Source organism: Cuculus canorus, chromosome 3, assembly GCF_017976375.1.
Source record: "Cuculus canorus isolate bCucCan1 chromosome 3, bCucCan1.pri, whole genome shotgun sequence".
Classification (NCBI taxonomy): Eukaryota; Metazoa; Chordata; class Aves; order Cuculiformes; family Cuculidae; genus Cuculus; species Cuculus canorus.
The window spans coordinates 68,613,432-68,635,483 of NC_071403.1; the positions used below are offsets into that span (position 1 = coordinate 68,613,432).

At 42.8% G+C, this 22,052-nt stretch overlaps 1 protein-coding gene across 20 annotated transcripts in view; it reads left to right on the forward strand.

The window, feature by feature from the left end:
• HMBOX1 (homeobox containing 1) overlaps window positions 1-22,052 on the forward strand; it is a 145,289-nt gene that overhangs the window by 5,358 nt on the left and 117,879 nt on the right. The window contains exon 2 of one of the 20 annotated variants that reach the window (XM_054061911.1): window positions 9,482-9,579. The exons of the other annotated variants lie outside the window; for them this stretch is intronic. The gene's annotated coding sequence lies outside the window, so the exon portion shown is untranslated. The remainder of the gene's footprint in view (window positions 1-9,481; window positions 9,580-22,052) is intronic. 20 annotated transcript variants of the gene reach the window in all.

Consider the following 22,052-nt stretch of genomic DNA (forward strand, 5'->3'; position numbering starts at 1 on the left):
GAGGGAATAACTTGCACAGATTCCTGTGTGGAGCGTGGCAGAACTAGTCGTCAGTCTGTGATCTCTAGGATTTGTCAGGGCTTTAGGCAGAGTTTTTCTTCTCCTCTCACTAACTGGCTAACTTCCACATTTAAAAAAAGCCTAGAGATTATTTTTCTTTCTTCTAGTTTCAAACTTTTAGAGCTTTAAGTTTTTTCATTTTCAGTCAAGTCTTGAAAACACGGGGTCGGGAACTTCGTCTGCACAGCACCTCCTTGACATCTGATACGATCTTGAAACAGCAGCTGACAAGTGAACCCTCTCATTGAAATCATGTGAGGAATTTTATTACTCAACTCTGAAGATCTTCTGGGGGAAAGGAGGTTGCAAACTATTAACTACATGGTCTTCATTGCAAGTTGGCACAGAAAATGTTCTTATGTGTTGAGGGAGTCATGTGGTCAACAGCAAGAAGTAGAGAATCAGCTTTGTAGTTGCTGGCCAGCTGAAAATTTCATCTTGTAACTGTGTGAAACATTTATTTTTGTGTTATGCCTGTTAAAAAGAGATATACTTGCTTGAAATCTGGTCTTCCTTTAGAAACACGGTATTGTTTGACTTCCTTCTCCTCTCCTCCCACTTGACCGGGCGCTTGAACAGGGTGATCCTGTGACTGTGAAAGCACGTGGAGAAGCTCGTATGATAGATAACCTTAAAAAGTATATTGTTTGGGATGCATCTGTTCATTGCTGTTGCAGTTAGGTTTACCAACTGCACATTATGTGCAGGCTTCCCACATAATGTGCAAGTGAGCAAAGTGCTGGTTTTACAGTTATAAAACTGCAGCTATCACAATTACTGCATTGTAAAGCCTAACCTAATCAGAAGTGATTGATTTATAGCCATAACTTGTGTGGTGTGCGAGGGGAGTATAGCTCTGATGTTTCTTGTTTGATTCCTTATGGCCGAGCCACTGTCCTCCTTTACTACTCTGTGATAAAATAATGCTTTGTACCTTCATTTGTAAGTCTTCAAGTACTTTACAGAGGTTTTGCTGCTTTACAAATAGAGAAACTGATGGTAAGGGCTGAGAGACTCACTCAGGGTCACATATTGAGTCAGTGGCAACTGAATATGGCTCTATTCTCTATCTACTGCACTTTTACATTGCTGATAGATTTTAATATATATAAACCATATAAGGAATTTATTGACTGATCATCTGATGTGCTTGATAAGAATACCTAAGTCAATGAGTTTTTTTGATGGAAATGGGAGCATTTCCCACGTTCTGTTGACTTCTGTGGTTTGACACTTGACAGCCTTATTTATTCAGTTATTTTTATAGCTTTTATTCCATTAGAATTCCGCCTCTCTGGCCAAAAGCACTCCTGGGGTAAACTTTCTCACAAAACTGTAAGGGATGCCCCTTTTTCTTGCATAGCGTTTCTTCTGCTTTGTTTAGTAGGCATTTTTCTGTGTTGGACTTCAAATCTATCTCAGAAATGCACACGCACGTTTATTTGTTTTGATTCAGCACCCTGTTAATGTAGACATCAAGGGGATGAACAGGTATTGTTCTGCTGTGCTTTTTAGGAATTGAAAAAATAATCTATACCTGGTTGTTTTACCTGACTCTGTGCAGATTTCCATTTGCCAGTTCGTAATCAAAACTGCATGCAGAGTTTGGAGTTAAAGGCTGCTCTGAAAACTGGGAGCTACTGTAGTTGCAAACAAAGTGTATTCTGCTTTATCTTTCCTTACAGCCAACCAGAGGGTCTGGAAGTTCAGTTAACTCTTCCTCCTCCACAGTTCCTCTCTGTATGTTTACCTCATCTTTTCATGTTGATTCCAGTGCAATTACTAGCGTGGAACTTAGCACTAATCCGTGGCTCTCCATCAGGTTCTATGCACCAAAATGACTTCTGTGATGTGGCTTGATGGAAACCTGATTTTGTGTTGTATGCCCATGGTACGTTGGCAAGTCCTTCTACCCCTCTTCCAGTGCCTGATGGGTGAGGTGTTGTTTCCGGATCTCTGAGTTTCTCACAGCCAGAGGAAACAGATTTTATAAGGGTTGTTGAGTAGAAGAATTTATTACATGCTTCATGCATGGAGGTGGCACGCTTTTGTTCTCCATACGTACATGACATCTATTTAAGCTGCATTAGATCTGTGTGAACCCCATTCACTGCTGTGTTGGTAGATTAGGTCCTAATATTGAGCTACGGAACCAGTTTATGAAATATGTTAATTGTGTATGGTTCTACCCCCAGCTGAGTCTCAGTTGCTCTGAGTTCCTGGTTTTCTCCTGACTTTTGAACTTAATATTTAAGAAGCCTTATTATCTTTTCACTTTCTTAAAAAAAAAAATCCTATTGAATGTTAAGTTCAGCAGTAAAACAGTTCCTGCTACTGAATTTGTACTGTAGGCTGCTCTTTCAGCAAGCTTTGTGAACAGCCAGTTTCATTCTTCTGATAAGCCTGTGCCCTATCAATTGGGAAGTGCAGCATATCGTCATTTCCTGCATTTTGAGCTGCCCATTTCTTATGAGCTCTGAAGCAAGCACTGAATCTGCTTTTTGTTCTTCCAGTGGTATTGTAATACTAATGGAAGCAGAAAGCATTTGGTTAGTTCATAAAATACAAGCACTGTCTCTACTTAGATATTTATTCTGACCTTTATTTTGGAGCGTTTCTCTGCCATGATCAGATTCTCTGATAACAATGTCAGCTTTCACTAGGAATCTCTTTGTGAGTTAACTGCCGGGTTTGGGAGTTGAAGCAACTGGGTATGCAGCAGCTCTGACACATCAGTAGTGCTTGAATGTTGAGAAGGGAAGCTCCTCATAGCAGTGAGATCTCACTGGGCTCTCATTTCTGGGCTCTGCCATAGGTCTTGCTTTATGACCCAGGGCAAACTTCTTGACTCGCTTGTATTCCAGTGTGTAATATGAAAATAATCCTTTGAGGGCTGTTGAGATGCTTTCACGTTTCTAAAGTATTTGAAGATTCTTGGCTGGATGATGGTGCGTGCTGCTGCTCTCAGCAGTATAAACGTGAATGTCAGTGGTGTATTTACACTGAATAAGAACTAGTTATTTCAGCTAATACTGATTTTTCATGCTGCAGGTGGGAGAAGTAAGTACTTGATCACAGTTTTCTCAACAAAGTTGCATGATGCATGGTTTCCAGACATAGTCGGTCTCTTGCCTGTTTGCGTTTCATGGGGGCTCTGTCTGTTTGATGGAGCAATACTGTTTTGTGGTAAGTACAGCAGTCTAAAAAGAGGAAACTTGCTGAACTTGAAACTTACTCCTCTCTATTTTTCTCACCCATAGAAGTTGAATGATGTCAAGATATTGGAGATTCATAAAATTTAAGGCGAGAACAGAGAATTAAATCGCCTCCTCTGATATATTTTATATGCTTTGTATCACAAAGCCTTTAAATTTTAATCATCTGCTCTGAAACTGAAACCAGTAACTGATGTTTGGCTAAAAACAATTTGAAAGCTTTCCAGTCTTGAGTGTCCATCACTTGTAATTTCAGACTCATCACTTTGCTTGGTAGTTTGTGCCATCTCACTGTTAAAAATAAGTGGCTGATTTCTCATTTGAATTTGTATAAGTTCTGCCGCTGGTTCTTGTTACGACTTTCCTGACAAGATTAGAGCCCTTTAGTACCCGCTGCTCTCTTGCCATGGAGGTACTTAAACTCTGTAATCAAGTTACTCAATTGATAAGGAAACAGAGTTGAGCTTTTAAGTCTGACTCTGAGGCATTTTCTCCAGCACTCAGATCATCCGGTGATTCTTCATGGTCTCCGTTTATTTTTAACATTGTGGAAACCAAAAATGGTGAGTGCTTCAGCCTGCGTCTGATCTGTACTGAATGCCGAGGTTTGATGGCCGTTTACAAGGTTCGCAGTAGCCCTTTTGCTTAGGGAAATCCTGTTCATGAGCCTCGCTGCTCTGGCACTGAGATCCTTTCTAGTCACGTTTGCCATTTAGCAGTTACAGTCTGCATTTCTGAGATTATACATGTGCCTTTCTATTTAGATGCATTTTGCTTTCCTGAGCTCACTTAAGGTAGTTATTCAGACTTCTTTCTTTTGCTGCCCTGTCCTCATAACAGTGTTCCTGTAGTCCTAGTGTCAGTCACAGATTTTTATCTGCAGTGATAAAAATGTGGAACTGCATCAGACCTTAAATTTAGTGACAAAAAATTAGCATGATGCAATCCCAGGAAGTAGATTAAGAACTGGCTAACTGACAGCTCTCAGAGTATCAGTCGATATGGAGAGCTGATGTGCATTTCCACTAGAACCAAAGTATGCTCTTTCCAAACCAAAGTGCAGACTTTCTTCTCTTCAACCACATTTGTAATCACAAAGAAAAAAGTTAGTCCTTTATTAAGACATTTGCTATTAAAACATGCTGACTGCCACTACTCATGTCCCTGCTGTTGAATTCTTTACTGGGAATTTGTTTTTTTCTCTGTTGGTTTGCCTGGTGCCAGCTGACCGCCTTGCAGCTCTCCAGTTGGTTCCATCCCATTTTGAACATTAGCATAACATGAACGTTCGCCTGGCCTGGGGTTTTGTCGTCTTTTTTTGGAGGGCCCTTCACTAAAGAAAGCAAAGCCCCTCACCGTACAAGATAGCAAAAATCCTGCTTTTGGTGCATGTTTTGTAGGCCAGTTTTGAATGTTTCAGTCTTAAATCTTCTTTTATTATTAATAAATTAGAAGGTGCTTTGTGTGATCAAAGCATGTTGCCCCAGTCTAATGGAGAACTGTTCACGGTAATTCTGGTTCTCCCTGCCACTAGGAAGTTTCTAAAATTTTATTATCATATTTTTTGTGTCTTGTGCGTATTGAATCTTGCACTTTGGTTAGTAAGAGAAAGATCCCAAAACTTTTTGTTCCTGAATGTCTGATAGTATAAAACTGGAATGCTTCAGAGGGGCTGTGTGGTGTGTCTGCTGGCAGGCTGCATAGCATGGTGGAAGTGAAGACCTTCCTAACCTTTGCAAGTGGCTGCTTCTGAAGGCGCCTGTGAATTATCCTTCAGTTCATTTCATAGGCATAATTCTGATAAATACTGGCATCGTTCCTCTGTCACACTCAAGTAAATTGTTTTATTCATAGCTATGTGCCTTCTTACTCTTTGTTAAGAATGCAGCTGCCTTTGCTTGCTGGCTCTTCCCCTGAATTTCCCTTTTCCTATCCCAAACTGATTTAGCTTTTACTCTGTGTTGCAGCTGTAAGCAGCAGTGCACGAGCGGCTCTCTTGGAGAGGTAATATTTCTCCTGTTGCTTTTTAGGACACCATGTGACATGGGATCTTGAAATCAAACCTCATTTAAATACCACAGTGTGCTGGTTTGGGCTGGGAAAGAATCATAGAAAGGTTTGGATTGGAAGGGACCTTAAGGATCATCCAGTTCCAACCTTCCTGCCATGGACAGGGACACCTTCCAGTACACAGGGATATATGCTTTTCTTACAGTGGTTAGTATGGAACGAGGTTTGGATTTTTGCTGGAAAGCATAGATAACACAGAGGTATTTTGGTTATCGCTGAGCAGTGCTTGCACAGCATCGAGACCTTTGCTATTTCTAGCCCCACCAGCAAGAAGGCTGGGGTACACGAGAAGCTGGGAGGAGACATGACTGGGGTGCAGAAGAAGCTGGGAGGCAACATGTCTGTGACAACTGACCCCAACCGAATACACAGAATATTCCATACCATAGGATGTCATGCTCAGTGTATAAAGCTGGGGGAAGAAGGGAGCCAGGGAGAGAATTCTTGAGAGTGATTACATTTGTCTTCCCAAGTGACCGTTACATGTGATAGAACCCTGCTTTCCTAGAGATGGCTGGGCACCTGCCTGCCACTGTGAAATGGTGAATCAATTCCTTGTTTTGCTTTGCTTATATATGCAGCTTTTGCTATTAAACTGTCTTTATCTCAACCCACTAGTTCATGCACTCTTACCCTTCCAATTCTCTCCATAATCCCACTGTGGGTGAGTGAGTGGCTGTGTGGTGTTTAGTTGCGATTGGGGTTAAACCGCGACACGTTGTCGGTAAGAAGTGTGATGTGGTTTGGGTTGTTAAGATAGGGGTTTTTGAAGGATTTGATCCTTGAGAAAGTCCCTGTTTTGAAACCTGTGAATTCCAGGCAGATAAAATGCAAAGAGATCAGGTGAGTGTGTGAAGTTTGGGAAGTCTGCTTCTTTTTTGTCTATCGAGTAGGAAATCTGCCATAGTGATAGGCTTTGAGAAAAGATTTGGAAAGGGAATGAGAGAGGAGAGGACTGGGGCACAGGATCCTTGAAAAGACACTGTGGAAGGAGATATGCCATTCTGTCTGCTTGTGATCTGAGCTGTGGCACTGGAAGTCCAAGGCAAGTATGTCGCAAGGCAAAAATGTGTCGCATTTTGTTGGACAAATATTTCTGATAAAGTAAGCCTCGGAGTTCAGCTGGCGGCTTTCCTGCCTGCTAGCTAAGTCAGTATCTGATTTTACTGTTCCTCTGCTGTCTTCTTGTGGGGGTTGTTTATTGACTGAAATTGTTTCCATATGTCTGTGGTGTAGAACTTGATCACATTAAACGTGGCGCTTTCCTTTGGCATTGTGGTGCTATGGAAAGATCATCCCTCTTTCTCTCCTTTCAACCTCCCCTTCCTCCATAGAGCCTTGGGTTTGGAACATGTAACTCATGTAGGTGTTATCTTCTCTTCCCGCCTCTCCCCCACCCCTAACTGTGTAGAACTGGAAAACAGAGATTCCGTTCTTTTTGGTGGGGGGGTCTTAGCTGGGTTAAGTTTGGGTATAAATTGCTGATAAAATACTTCAGATGAAGGTTGCAGTGGCAGGGGTTGCAGTTGGAGAGATTCACTGGAGACGGGGTCTGACGGGGTCCCATCGTTAAGCAGGGCACAGGTATGCAAACAAGAGATAGTCTGGGCTTTCAGAGAGCTGACTGCCCGTGGGGACGGTCCATTCAGGTTGTGTTTGTTTATTCTGATGATCAGTTTAAATACTGCTCCAGGAAGGTGTTAAAATTCCTGTACTTGGATGCTTCAGGATGCTAGCAGGCCAGATTCGCTGCTTATCTGCAGCCTGGAGGAAACATCTAGTCTGTGGAAAACAGGTCTGTTTAATAGCAAATGGATGCATCTGTATCTTTGATAAGAATCAAAGCTGGTTTTTGGCTAAGTTAGTTAATAAAGCCGGCAGCAAAGCATCTCAACCCTCTCATTGCCATTACGTTCTCTCTAACAAACTTTAGTTTATAACCTGGATTCAAAATTTGCTTTTTGTTAAATATTTTCTATTTTAATAGGTTAAAACATATAAATTTCTTTTTCTTAAGCCTAAGCCGTCTGATGTAATGCCTATGTTTCTTGTATTGTACTTCAGTGGAACCTAGGCAGTGTATTTTTACTGCCTGTATCTCCAGTAAAGTCCAACCAATGAAGTAATGGTGGTCACTCTTGGTTGAAAGAGCGGAACCAGAATCTGATGAAGCAGTGAACCAGCAGAAGTAGCTTCTTCTGCGTGTGCATAGAGGATATTTTCTTCATTTCAGTATATTCAGATAGTTCAGATCACAGACTATTTAATTCAAACCTGAGAAGCCATTTGGGAGCTGTAAATGCAGAAATGCATGTTTTCCTCTCCTGACATAAGGTGGAAAAAAAAAAGAACAACGAGGGAAGAGATTCACTAATACTGAAATCTTTCAGTGGAGGACACAATAAGGTTCAATTCACTTAATAAAAATAATTCATTTGTGTTCACCAAAGCATTTTAAAATGCAAACTGTGTTTCCATAACCCTTTTATGCATCCAGAACGTATGATGCATCATTCGAGATTTATAAAGCTGTAAAAGCTGCCATTTTAAAATTGTTTTACAGTCTAGCCAGCAACCCAGGGTGAAAACTGAAATGCAGGTATGGTATTGAGGCCTTCTTGCTAGAATGTGAAGCTCACTCCAGTCTCTTTAAATTCAGTGTAAAAGGAAAGCTTCTGGGGGGAGAAACAGGATCTCATACCCCTAAGGTATCCACGGACTTGCTGTAGGGCGCTCCCAGATGTTATTTGTCTACAAGGCAGGTTCAAGCCACAAGATATTCATAGAATCACAGAATCATGGAATTGTTTGGGTTGGAAAGGACCTTAAAGCTCATTCAGTTCCAACCCCCTGCCATGGGCAGGGACACCTTCTTCTGGATCAAGTTGCTCAAAGCCCAATCCAACCTTCCCTTGAACACCTCATAATTTACTAGTATTTCCTAGTGAGCTGGTGGGCAGAAGGAAGCCAGTGACCATGAGGCAATCGTGGCTATCTCCTCAGCTTCTCCTTTTCTGTAAAAGAGTTGCTGCTGCCCAGTGCTGGCAGTAAAGACTGTTGGCACATTCTTGTAGTTGGGATATTAAGCTGAGGAGGGAATCCGTATCAGGGAGTGCAGGAACAGGATGAGGGGAAACGGTTTGAAGCTGAAAGAGGGGAGATTCAGATGAGATATTAGGAGGAAATATTTTCCTGTGAGGGTGGAAAGGCACTGGCCCAGGTTCCCCAGAGAAGTGATCGCTGCCCCATCCCTGGAGGTGTTGAAGGCCAGGTTGGATGGGGCTTTGAGCAACCTGATCCAGTAGGAGGTGTCCCCTGCCCATGGTGGGTGAGGAGGGGGTTGGGGGTGGAACTGGGTGGGCTTTAATGTTTCTGCTTCAGATGTCTGCCCATCCAGGGTTTTGTGGATGCCTTGATAGATGGCTTGTGTACGTTGTGAGGAGAGAGCTCTTCGTGAAATGCTGTGGATCCTGCAGATGCAGCAGGGTGCCCACAGATCCTGATTTATCTTGAACATCTGTCTGTCCCGTTTTTTGCAAAATGCTGTGGGAAAGGTAGGCTGGAGAAGCCTTAGTTGTCTTCTCTCACTCACAAAAGGCAAAAGTTACATGGGAGTAGAAGGGGGGAAGAAAAGATAAATTGTGACTGCTGCAGACCTTGTGTGTACTGCTCCTTGCATGTCAGAGCTGCTTTCTGCTTATTAAGCTGTGAATGACCAGCTAAAACAGGAATGAACCACCACCTCTTTAAACTCCCGCAAAGCTGCCTTCCAGGAGCTCCTTTAAACTAATAAAGTATAGTTAGTTTGCTACTTTTCAGTGGTTTTCAGAACTATTAAACCAGAATTATTTGATGAAGAATTCCTTGGATATTTTATGTGAGCTCAGATATTTGAATATGAAATAGAACTAGTAGTGAATACCTGTAATTTTCATTAAATGTCAGTGCCTTTAAGGGGTAAGACCTTAAAACAAGCTGTAAGTAATGTTACAGGTGGTAGGAGTGCTCTCTGGCTTCCACGAGAACTGAACTGGAACTATACTGAGGATCTTTTCTAATTAACAGGAGATCACCGAGTTCTAGGTCTTTTCATACATAAAGAATAATTAGTTTTCCATTGTTTTTGCTTTTGGCAGACTTCTACTGTCAACCTTCCAAAGGAGATATTGGTCCTTCCTCCAATTATTTGGTGAAACAATTTACTACTTGCAGCCTTCCCCACTGGCCCGTCATGGTAGGAATCTGCTCATAGTGTCCTCCTGGGTGCTCCTTCCTAGGTCTGCTTTTTATGTTCTCTGTCTCTTACAGAGAAAGACCTGCAAAATGTTGGGATTGAAACACTTCTTTACCTTGCACACTCTTGGAAATAACAGCACGTGTTAAATATCCTGCAAATAACTGAATAATGAGGATGATCCTTCAGTTTTCTTCTAATTAGGATTACTTCTGAGAAAATGCTGCAGGCTTAGGGCCATGCTGCCATTGCACTGTTGTCAATACATTTTGTCTGTAAATGGGATTTTTCTTTCTTAAATATCAAAGGGTGGGGTTATGACTTCCGAGGTCCTTCCTGAAGGTGTCTGATACCAAGCTGGATGAAGCGATGAGCAGCCTGATCCAGCAGAAAGTGTCCCTGCCCATGGCACGGTCGGTGGAACTGGATGAGCTTTAAGGTCCGTTCCAACCCAAACCATTCTATGAATCTAGGTGCAATTGTATGGGGACATTACTTGGGCAAACCTCTTAAACTCTCCTGCATTCATTTGGATGTGCTGGGTATGAGTTCTCTGTACATCCACCCCATGAGGAGAGTCTTGGACCATATCTGTTGCTCCCAGAAACTGCAAATAGTGTTTCTGCTTGTTCCTGCATCTTGAGTCTCCCTTGACTGTTTTCCCCACTCCCGTTGGTGATCTTTTTCTTAACTATTCTGGCCTTAGTCAGCCATTTAGCAAAAGGGGTCTAGCAATGTTCTCTCATGTTTCTGAAGCCACTGGGCATCTCTGTGTTGCAACTCTGAGATGGTGTCTTTGTAAGAGGATGTGTCTCTAGTCTAGTCATTACCCTAGCACCAACCTGAATCCAGCTGGATCATTGTGTGCCGGTGCACTTATTTTTAGAGGAGCTTCCATTGGAAAATTGCATGTGCAAGGAGCTTAGACCTGACAAGCTTGAGAGGTGCCGTCCAGCCTCCACAGGTCTGTGCTGTGTGCAGATGGGGAAATTAAACAGTTTTCATGTAGACACATCCTTGTGCTCTTCATTCTGTCCCTCATTCTTTCTCTCTCCTTATCTGTGAAAGGTGGACCTTTTAAAGTCTTTATAGTTCTTAAAAACAGAATCATAGAACGTCCTGACTCAGAAGGGGCCCACAAGGATTGAGTCCAACTCCTAATAGTTTTTAAAGACAAACTGCACTCACTGGGTCTAACATGAGGGCTAGCCAAAGGGAGGGTTAGAAGCCGGTTGTTTAATTGGCTTTTCATGTGGTAGCTGTTGAAATTGTGAGTTGAGTGATTCTCTTTCTAAAGAGCTGCAGCAGTGCATGCACCCCGTAATTCTGAAAATATGGGTGTATGTTATGAAGTATTGCTTGGAGCTGGGCTCTGATTGGCAGTAACAGCGTAGCTGTGCTGATTTGTACCTCGGAATATAAGCAGCTATAAAATAAGGTTTACTTATGAGTTACAAAACACAATATAGAGACTAAATTGAGTTAAAATCCAGTGTAATCAGTGAAAGACTGTAGCGGTCACGACAGAAGTTTGCCCTGTCACTGGCACAAGGGCAGCCCTGGATGGTGAGGAAAGCCTGTGAGAACAGGGCAGACTTCAATAGCTCCTCAAGTTGTACTTGCAGATACCCTCAATGTGTGCTTCAGGCATTGGGATGTCTTTTGTGTCCCATCTTTTCCACTTAAGGAGAGGTCTAGGCATGTTAAATTAGTAATGGCCCATTAGTCTGGACAAGCTGCCTCCTCAGCTATGTCCACTGCAGTTTTCTACATGCTTGATGTCCCATACCTGGAGGCAAGGTAGCCTTTGTGAAGTGAGCTACTCTTTTTAGTTCAGTTCATAGTGAGCAAATGTCCTACTTTATAAAGTAACTTTTTTCCTTTTTTTTTTGTTTTTTTTTTTTTCTCTGGCATCTGTGAGCAGTCCTGTCCTGTGCCACTTAAGGCGTGAGCAGACAGCCATCTCTTAAATTCTGTGTGCTAGGCAGGAAATAGTTATCTCTCTTCCCAGTGTCACTATCCTCACCTATCTGTTGACAGGGCTGTTTGTTTAATACCACTCTCATTCTGTTCAGATGAAATTGGTTGAGATAACACTAAGTTATATGTGACTTCATGCTTGATCTAGCCCAAACAGTTCGGCTGAAGGTGATTTGAGGGAGCGCTTACAGAGGCCTGTGCCAGCAGGGTGGTGCCAGTGTCCACTCCTGACAGGGAGGTGAGGCTGGGCACACACAGGTTACCCATCTACTGACATAGCTGCTTCCAGAAAAATACATCCATCCATGTCCAAAGCAGCACGAATAGTGCAGAACGAGGCCAACGAATGACTTCTCTCTGTTTTAGGTCATCTACAAACAACTATAGAACTATCAAGTTACTGTTTAACTCCAGCTCTGTGTACTCTTCATACATGAGGACTAAGTCTGTCGTTTTTAAAATGATAGTTTCATTCTAGCTTGTCAGTACTTTTTGGTGTGGTATAATTGCTATTTAACTGTCATTTTTCTAACTTGTAAAGCTGTCTCCAGTGTATGCAGTTTTATATCCCATTAGCTTGCTCTTTCTCATGCTCGTTCTATTGCACTGCAATTATCTCTCCTTTTTTTCTGCCCACTAATACTGTTGAATCTATTTTATTATTGTGTTTTCTAAAAACCTTCCTATAAAATGCCTTTATGTGAGGCCATTTTCTTGGTTACGGTGATCTTTGCAAGTCTTGAACAAGAAAATTCTCATTGTTTGATTTCGTTTTATAGAATTATGTTGTGGTTTGGGTCAGAATGGACCTTAAAGCCCACCCAGTTCCAACCCTCTGCCTTGGGCAGGGATATCTCCCACTGCATCAGGCTGCTCAAAGCCTCATCCAACCTGGCCTTGAACACCTCCAGGTGGTGGGGGCAGCCACCACTTCCCTGGGCAACCTGTTCCAGCGCCTCACCACCCTCATCATGAAGAATTTCTTCCTAATTTCTTCCTTTACACCTTCCAGTTTACAGCCATACCCCTTGTCATGTCACTGCAGGCCCATGTAAAAAGTCCCTCCCCAATTTTTCTGGAGCCCCCTGCAGGTACTGGAAGGCTGCTCCAAGGTCTTCCCAGAGCCTTCTCTTCTCCAGGCTGAATAACCACAATTGTCTCAAGCCTGTCCTCAGAGCAGGAATGCTTCATTCCTCTGATTATCTTCATGGCTTCCTCTGGACCTTTTCCGACAGTTCTATATCCTTCTTACGTTGGGGATTCCAGAACTGGGCACAGGACTCCAGGTGGGGTCTCACGAGAGCAGAGTAGGTGGAGAGAATCCTCTTCCTTCACCTCCTGGCCATGCTTCTTTGGGTGGAGCCCAGGATACGGTTGGGTTTTTGGGCTGTAAGCGCACATTGCTAGCTTATGTTGATACGTATAGATTTTATAGATATGTATTTGATAGCCTCAACTCTTTGGAGCCTGACTGCCTTTCTAGATTAGCAAAAACCTTTTTTTTCTTTTACAGGGTACATGTGAACATGCTGTTTCCAATGCTGTACTACAGCACTAATTCTGTAATTGAGGGGGGAAAGGGGCTGGAAACAGCGCTGCTGCTGAAGTTCCTGTGAGTTGTATCATTGAAAGCATAAGGGTTAGTGTTTTTCTCCAGATGTTAATCTGTTTCCTGTTTTTATTTCAATATATGCATATCAAAAGGTTTTGGTTTCTTTGTCCCTTTGCACTTGAACTAAAAACTGCAATCTATTTGTGGTGTAGAGTAGGAAAGTATTTTTTTTAAATACTTTTGGTTTAACAGTTTCTCTGTAGAGGAAGGAAAAAGAGATTGAGACATCCTTCCAGTGAAATATAAAATGAGAGACCGCAATGTCTGAACTTAGTGCTGTCTCCACTAATAGGAACAAAGATGACAAAACAGATTGAATGGTCTCTCACGCCCTGTGTTTCGAAGAGAGGGCGCTGAAGAGAATAATCTGCAATAAATGGCTGTGAATGACACTTGCATTTCTCCTTGCAAGAAGTTGGTTTTAATAGGAATGGGTTGGAAATATGTTTTCTTAACCTGGAATGAGTAGCTGGCTTAAATTTCATTGTTGCTGCTGCTTTCTATCCAAAGATTTCTGTTCTACAGCTGTTAAAAAATTTATGGGGCAACTCGAGATCAAAGCAAATATATATTCTCTTTATTATGTAAACTTGGGGTTTGAGGAACATATGCATTGCATCCATACCCTTGATGCGGGAATTTTTGTACTAGCAAAGGCAGCTGGCCTCTACATTGTGAAGTTAAGCCTGAGATGCGGCAAACCAGATTAGTACCCCAGTGATTAATGCTGGTCTGATTCTCAGTTGCCTTTCCTCATCTTCCAAGTAACTTCTTGTGAAAAGAAAGATCACTCCTGACATGCTGTACCTATTTCCTAGTTGAAATCATCTCTACTGTGCTTCATACTGAGCTTTTTTCCACCTATTTCCTTGTGTTCCTCATAACCTCGGTTTCCTGCTGGTGTGCTGCAGTGCTGCCGTGGACTGCTCTTCACTTTTTGAGGGCTAGACCTGAAAACACTTATAGAACCATAGAACGATTTGGGTTGGAGGGGACCTTAAATGCCATCTGGTTCCAACCCCCTGCCATGAGCAGGGACACCTCCCACTGCATCTGGTTGCTCAAAGCCCCATCCAACCTGGCCTTAAACATCTCCAGGGATTGGGCAGACACCACTTCTGTGGGTGACCTGAGCCAGTGCCTCCCCACCCTCACATCAAAACATTTATTCCTAAAATCTCATCTCAATCTCCCCTCTTTAAGCTTCAAACTGTTCCCTTTTGTCCCGTCCCTGCGCTTCCTGATCAAGAGCCCCTCCCCAGCTTTATTGTAGGCCTTCTTTAAGTACTGAGAGGCTGCTCTAAGGTCTCTCTTCAGCGTTCTCTTCTCCAGGCTGAAAAAACCCAAATCCCTCAGCCTCTCCTTGTGTGGGACATGCTCCAGCATCTTTTATAGGTACTTAACCTTACGTGATGGAGCAGTGTCTCACAATTAGGGCTTCAGGCTTGAAGTGGTTTCCAAGAAGAGTGTTGCCCATCTTTTGTCTGGGCATTTGTCACAGAGAACAAGACAGCGCTGGCTCCAGCTAACAGACTCCTGATAAATGCATTCTGTTCATTCATCTTTCTTCTCTGAATGTCGTCTTGTTCTCCATTCCCACCCTGATGCATGCAGAAGCAAGCTATCGATGCTGGCAGCTTGTGTCAAATGTTTAGGCTGCTTTTTCAATGATTCAGCTTTGAGAATCTACATGTTACCTAACAATGTCACGTTTTACAGGACCTCGGATCTAACTTTGGCGGTGAAAAGCTTGCAGATGTGAACCCTGATGGTTCCAGCTTGAGGAGACAACTGAAAAACCTATAATTGCATGGTTTCTAAAAGGCTGTAGTTGCTTCTATTCAGGCGTCTCCTTGAGATTCCTACGTGCCAGTTCTTCCTTGCTTTGTATTCCACATCTGACCTGTCCTCTATCTCCAGCTACTTGGTGGTTTCTGAGCTCTTTAAGGAGTTTTTGCTTTTTCGCTTGATGGGATTTTTGTGTGCAGTCCTGGGTATAACTTGGCTCTTGGCGTGCTGTTACTTTAAAGCATAGATAAAAAAGGCTAGTAAAATGGGAGGAGGGAGGGAAGGAAGGCAAAAATCTGAAAAGCTGCTAGATCTTAAAGATTAATCAGACTGGTTTCAACAGCAAGCAAAGCTACAAGCGTTCTTTTCTACACAGCATGTTTTCTTCCATTTGCTCTCACAAAGCTGTTTCTCCAGGGGGAGATTTCAAGCTCTAGAAGACTGTGTTCTTATATTAGAGTCAGGACACGGGCTAAGATTATTTGTGTGAATATGTATAAACTATTACATTACCTGGGGTTACTTTCATGCTTTCTTGCTCTATGGAATTATGGTCTCATATCGCACAATTGTTTACCTATTACTCTGTTTATGCATATCGGTATTTACAGGCTCAAACCAGGGAACTCATGTATGAGCTTCCATCCTGAGTGAAAGAGAAGTCAGTGTAAATGAGAGGGACTTCCACGCCTGCATAGATGATTTATAACCAGTCTATTTATAAATATTCTAGAATCATAGAATCATTAAGGTTGGAAAAGACCTCTAAGCTCATGAAATCCAACCGTCAACCCAACACAACTGTGCCGACTAAACCATGTCCCACAGGGCCATGTCTGTGCACTTTTTGAACCCCTCCAGGGATAGGGACTCCGCCACTGCCCTGGGCAGCCTCTGCCAGGGCTTTACCACTCTTCTGGTAAAGGTGTTTTTCCTAATATCCAGTCTGTACCTCCCTTGGCACAACTTGAGGACATTTCCTCTTGTCCTAGAGACAAAGAAAATGAAGAATATGCTCTCTCTGTGTGTGTGTGTGTGTATATATATGTTGTACATATATGTATATTTTTCATATACATCTGTTATTCTCACAAGAATGGTACAGTCAGATCTAAGGTTGCTGTAAACGCCTGGTTGGATACTGGTTGGTTTTTTACCTTTAAGAATATATTCCCCCATGCGTGTAAACACCTTCTTGCACCTTTATATTACACAAAGAATTGCTTCAATTTTGCTGCAAAGAAAGAGGTGATACGAGCAACCTGAAAAGTGGGGGCACATCCTAACACAGATCAACCCTGACGTGGTCTTTGCCCACATTTTCTACTGTCAGCTGCTCATTCTCTGTCCATTCCTCTCTGCGAGAGGTTTTCACCTCCTCTGCTGTGCTGGTTTGACTGCTTGCATAAGTGGGCTTGAAGAAGGGGTGTAAAACTATGATGGAGGGACAGAGGGAGCAAGGGAAATGGATGGAAGTGGTAACTTATTCTTTTGCATTTCCTCCTCTTTTCCAAATTGATTACCAGTTCTGCTTATGAAGCATCATTTACAACACAGATCTAAAGCCAAGGAGGTCTTGTTTAAATCTGGGTCAAACAGTGAGTTTCCATATTAGTGTTAGTGACTTGCTGACTCTTAGTTGTCTATAGGGTGTTAGAAGGGTCCTTGAAATAGTTGCAGCGAAATTAAATGTTCCAGACTCTACTTATAGGCATGTTCTTGCGTGCTGTCAGTGCTTGCTGGCATTGTCTGTGAACAAAAGCTGAAGAGATGCAGGTTTTTTATCAGTGATTTTAATTAAGAAAATGTTTTACTGAAAAGGTTACTGGTTTTAAGACTCTAACATGTCCGTATACCTTAGTGTTAGTGGAATGCAGGGTGGCCGTGGAGTCGTTTCAAAAAAGTTTGACTTTTTTAAGGTTAAGAGATGCGACCTTCTTAGCCTCAGGCAAAGGGAAGCAGTTGTGTATAGCATGCAGGTTGCACAGCATATCCTAGGTGGTTAACGGACCTCTACGTGCATCCTGCTGAATTGGACCCTCTGCAAAACTCATGCATTTTACCACCATCTAGGATTGTAAGGAGAATTAATACTTTTCAGTGTGCTGCAGTGATGGAAATATATAATATATGTGTGAGTCATAACTGAAAATGTGTATTCGTTTATTGAATATATGATTGGAGTTTATGGGGACACCAGCAGGTTTTTTTATCTCACCCTATCAAAAGCAGAGAGGTGGGCAAGAGGGTGGTTATGGATCAAGGAGAGCAGGTAGACACTGATGTGAGCAGATGGAAGTGGGACGATAATGCAGACGAATGTGCTGTGGGAACTGGATGTGGTCTATAGTTGTGAGCAGCGGGATAATAGTGCTTGAGCAGCCCAAAACTGTGACAGAGTGATAAGCAGTGATGGAGAGGTCGTATAGTGGTTGGTGGCTTATTAGGAAGGGTTTTGCTCCTAAGAGAGGCTTAATTCCTGTTGCATCAAAGATGTTATTAGATGACCTAGCAACCAACAGGGAGTAAGGAAAAACAAGAAACAGTGTTGTCTAACACCTCAGTCCTGTTCCTTCCCTAGTCATGATTTTTTGGGGGACGATTTATGCAATTAGAATGAGTCCAGAGGAGACCACAAAGATGATCTGAGGGCTGAAGCACCTCCCATATAAGGACAGGCTGAGAGAGTTGGGCTTGTTCAGTATGGGGAAGAGAAGGCTGTGAGGAGACCTTAGAGCAGCCTCCAGTACTGAAAGGGGCTCCAGGAGAGCTGGGAAGGGGCTCTTGATTAGAGAGTGCAGGGATAGAATGGGGGAGTTGGTTTTAAGCTGAAAGAGGGCAGAAATCGATCTTAGACAGAAATGTTTTGCTGTGATGGTGGTGAGGCCCTGGGCCAGGTTGCCCAGAGAAGTGGTGACTGCCCCATATCTGGAGGTGTTCAAGGCCAGGTTGGATGGAGCTTTGAGCAACCTGATCCAGCGGAAGGTGTCCCTCAGGGAGGTTGGAAGTGTGTGGGCTTTAAGGTCCCTTTCAACACAAACCATTCCATGATTCTGATTTTTCTTTTATGTTGGACTTGGATCAGGCAGTTAAGGGAAAATAAGTGTTGCCTTTTTTTGGAAAGGAAACAATCTCAATGGCAACAATAAATGCTCTGTTATAATGCAAACTAAACCATACTTAAAACAAGTCTATATCCATCGCTCTGATACACTGAAATCCCAGTCTGCTGATTTGATGTCAGGATGATGAATCACGACCTTTTTTTAATTATTTATTTTAAGGTTTTGTTTCCGACTTTATGAAAGAATATGAATATGAAAATATAAAGTGTGTCTGGCTCTGGTTGTGAGGTTTATTGAGTGGCTCAGAGCAGCTTTCAGATTTGGAGCATAAGTGGTGGTTTGTGTTGGTATATTTATATGTACATAAATGCATTTGCACCTACAAACAATTTATGGTTGTTTGTGTGTAATTTACAATGGGTAAGATTACACCCAGATATGAATCTCATTTAGTTACATGCGTGGTAGTGGTTAGAGGTCAATTCATGGGTGTTGCCTTGCTGTGCTTAGGATAGTTCCTGCATGTGCAGAGACAAGTTGAAGCTGTTGGTGAACCCATCTGAGATGAAACAGCATATGGCGCACACACTGACACTCTGTGCAGATTTATTTTGAAGTGCTTTGAGGTGTGGTTAAATCCTTCCAGTTTGTGTAGACAAGGCCATGGGAGAGCATCTCTGAAAATACCACGCACAAGCATGGCTTTGCATAGCACTGCAGTGCTCCTGGAGTGTTCTGGTCCTGGTCGGACCAGCAGGACAGCTTTGGTCAAACCCTGTTGACTGCATGGTGTCCTAGCAAACATGGTTCTTGCAACACGAAGATGCAGGGTTTACCTGCGTAAGACCATAGGATCTACTGCTTCGTGTTTAATGAGGTACAGACGGAAAGGTTGTAGATTATTGGTCCTTTGTTTTAAAAAACTCCCCATTAAACAGCTGTTTGGCCAAAGTTCAACTTCATCCACGTTCTGTGTGCCAGTGTGGTTGCTGGATGGCTTTTGCACTCCATGTGCCTGTTGTGGTAGTGTTGGCAGCTCCTCTGGTGTCTTGAGTAGGTCCAGTGTAAAATACCATCAATCACTTCATGCCTCATTTGGACAGAAACCTTCTCTGCTTCTTGTCAGTGCGTAAATCTTTATTTAAAAGTTTTTACACTGCTTTTGCTGCTTCCTGCAATGGTAGTGACCAACTTTGCCTGATTGAAGCACAGTTTAATAGTTCATAACCAACTTACTGCAAGTGTTTGTGCATTTCCTTTATATCTTGTGGGATACAAAACTGATCGTCCCAGCTCCTTCCAGCTTACATTTGTAGGAGGTTGAAGGAAAGATTGTTTGGCTCTAATTTGTATGTTTCTTCCTAAAGGATGGGTGCGTTTGTTGGCTTGGTCTGGACAACCAGATCTGGTGCAGAGACTTTAAATCCATCCAGCTTTGTCCTTGCAGCACTCCTTCCTCTGGTTACAGGCAGGACCTTGTACTTAGGTGCTGCCTCTTGGCTCCTGCTAGTTGGAAGTGCCGTGGTGGCAGCACTTCCTAGCGAGCGGTGTCCATGAAGAGCCCCATTGGCAACTCATAGGGTCTGCAATTAGGCTCCTGTTTTAAGTTGCCTGTAGAGGATCTGTGTCTCTGTCATCTGGAAGAAGGAAACTGTTTTATTTTCTCTGCTGTAACCCGCTCAAGACAGGTGCTGGCTTTACCACCCAATGCCTCTGGTCTTCCCATTGCCTTCTCCCAGAATTTCCTTTGCTCCATTTCCTTTAGCTGCCTAGGGCAGAAATAGAACTGCCTCCTAGGTGGGTAACAGATCCATTAGGTGTGTCCCAGAAGTTCTCTCATCTCCAATAAGTGCATTACATAGATTCTGTATTAACCTAAATATGGCTTCAGAGGGCGGTTGGTTGTGTGTGTCGATCGTCAGAATTAACGCTGCAGCATGTGGATCGATCTGAATCAAAGTGGTTTAAATAGCAGGCAGGAAACTTTGGTTTGAATAATTGATCTTTAGTTTTGTTTTGCACATTTATTTCTTGAGTTCTGCTGATAACTTCATAGTTTTCTGACAGGTGTCAAGAAGTAACCAAAACAATTGCATTCCTTCTTATCCATTTATTACACGCTGCATTAGAAAATGGTTAATTCTCTGCATATTTCCCAGCTGATTCTGAAATGTCACTTTTTTGGATGGAAACTTGAATTCAGTTGAAAGTGCAGTTTTATTTGATGCTGAGGCTGTATTGCAATTCCATCAAAATGCGTTTTTTCTTTTAAAATACACATATTGAATACAGTGAGTCTTGTCTGGATAGGGTATATTTCGCTTAATTTCTGGTTACCTTGCCCTTCAAAAACACAAAGCTGACAGAGCTCATCAGTTTACCTTATTCTGCATTTAAAAGCAAGGAACTGTTTTTCCTACTTTCTGAATTCCCAACTGATTTCTTGACTGTGAAAGCAGTACTCATTGAACTGAGCTAAATAAGCAAAGTAAAAAGAAGATGTTTGTTCTTTTGTACTTGCAGACAAGGATACTGCTTGGAAGATGGCTTGGCACCTAATCAGATGCTGGTTCCCAGTGCTTACCAAGTGACTTCCACTAGTTCACTGCCTTCATATGCTTTTTCCTTTGGAAGATTTTTGCTAAATGTGCATCTTAACTCATTTTGCTAATTTAAATCATTTTAATTTGGAAAGTAATTTTAAAGCTTTTATTTTTAATCTGCATGACTCCGCAGTGATGCAGATGCACCTTTCCTTGTGAGGGTTGCAGCTGTGTTTCGGAAGCCAAGGGCATGTGTAACAGCAGACCCAGCCCTGGCAAATACCCTGGAGCTGAATGCTGGATGGACAGCTCATGTCTTCTGCTGCTGGGGAACCTTGTGAACATGCAGCCAAGCACTGCAGTGTCCATTTTGCTCAGTGGCCTCATATGGAGCACATCCAGAGAAGGGGAACAGAGCTGGGGAGGAAAGGGCTGGAGCCCAGGGGTTGTGAGGAATGGGTGAGGGCCCTGGGGCTCTTTAGCCTGGGGAAGAGGAGGCTGAGGGGAGACCTCATTGCTTTCTGCAGGTTCTGGAAAGGACGTTGTAGCAAGGTGGGTGTTGGTCTCTGCTCCCAGGTAATAAGGGATAGGATAAGAGGAAATAGACTTAAGTGGCTCCAGGGGAGATTTAGATTGGATATTAAGAAAAATGTCTTTACTGGAAGAGTGGTAAAGCCCTGGTAGAGGGTGCCCAGGGCAGTGGTGGAGTCCCTATCCCTAGAGGGGTTCAAAAAGTGTGTAGACATGGCCCTGTGAGACATGGTTTAGTTGGTACAGTGGGGTTAGGCTGACGGTTGGACTGGATGAGCTTAGAGATCTTCTCCAAGCTTAATGATTCTATGATCTGTGGTTAGGCTGACGGTTGGACTGGATGAGCTTAGAGATCTTCTCCAAGCTTAATGATTCTATGATCTGTGGTTAGCCTTCCAGGGGAAGTGATGCTGTCCTGGAGCTGCAGAGAAGTGTCCCCTGGTGGGGACTTGCGCTCAGAGTATTGTCCAGCTGCGAGTTCAGTATAGAGATGGCTCCTTGGGGAAGAACCTTCTACCAGAGAGTTTGTATTTGTGACCTGCAAAGCTGGGCTCAGGAAAGAAGTGACCACAAGTAAAGTACTTGAGAGTGAGCTCTTATCTTAAGATAATGCCTCAGTGAAGTCCTTGAGCTGTTTAAATTGTAGGCTTTGGTTTAGCTCTTTTGTTGTGCCTACCATTGAGTTTTAAGGATGAGCCTTTGGAAAGTGATTGGAAAGGAACTGCTTAAAATGCTTCTGAAGGATATATGTACAGGGTTGTGTAGCAGGGCTCTCTGCTGGCTATTTTGGGCTTGTTTATCTCTTTAGATAATGCTTGCCCTGGCATCATTCATAGTACTCCTTTCACTTTTAAAGGCTTCAAATGCAAGTTAAACATAGACCATCTACTTCTACTAAACTTCTTTCAAGCTCACTTGAGACGTTAAAGCTGGCAGCAGTGTGTCCTTCTACTG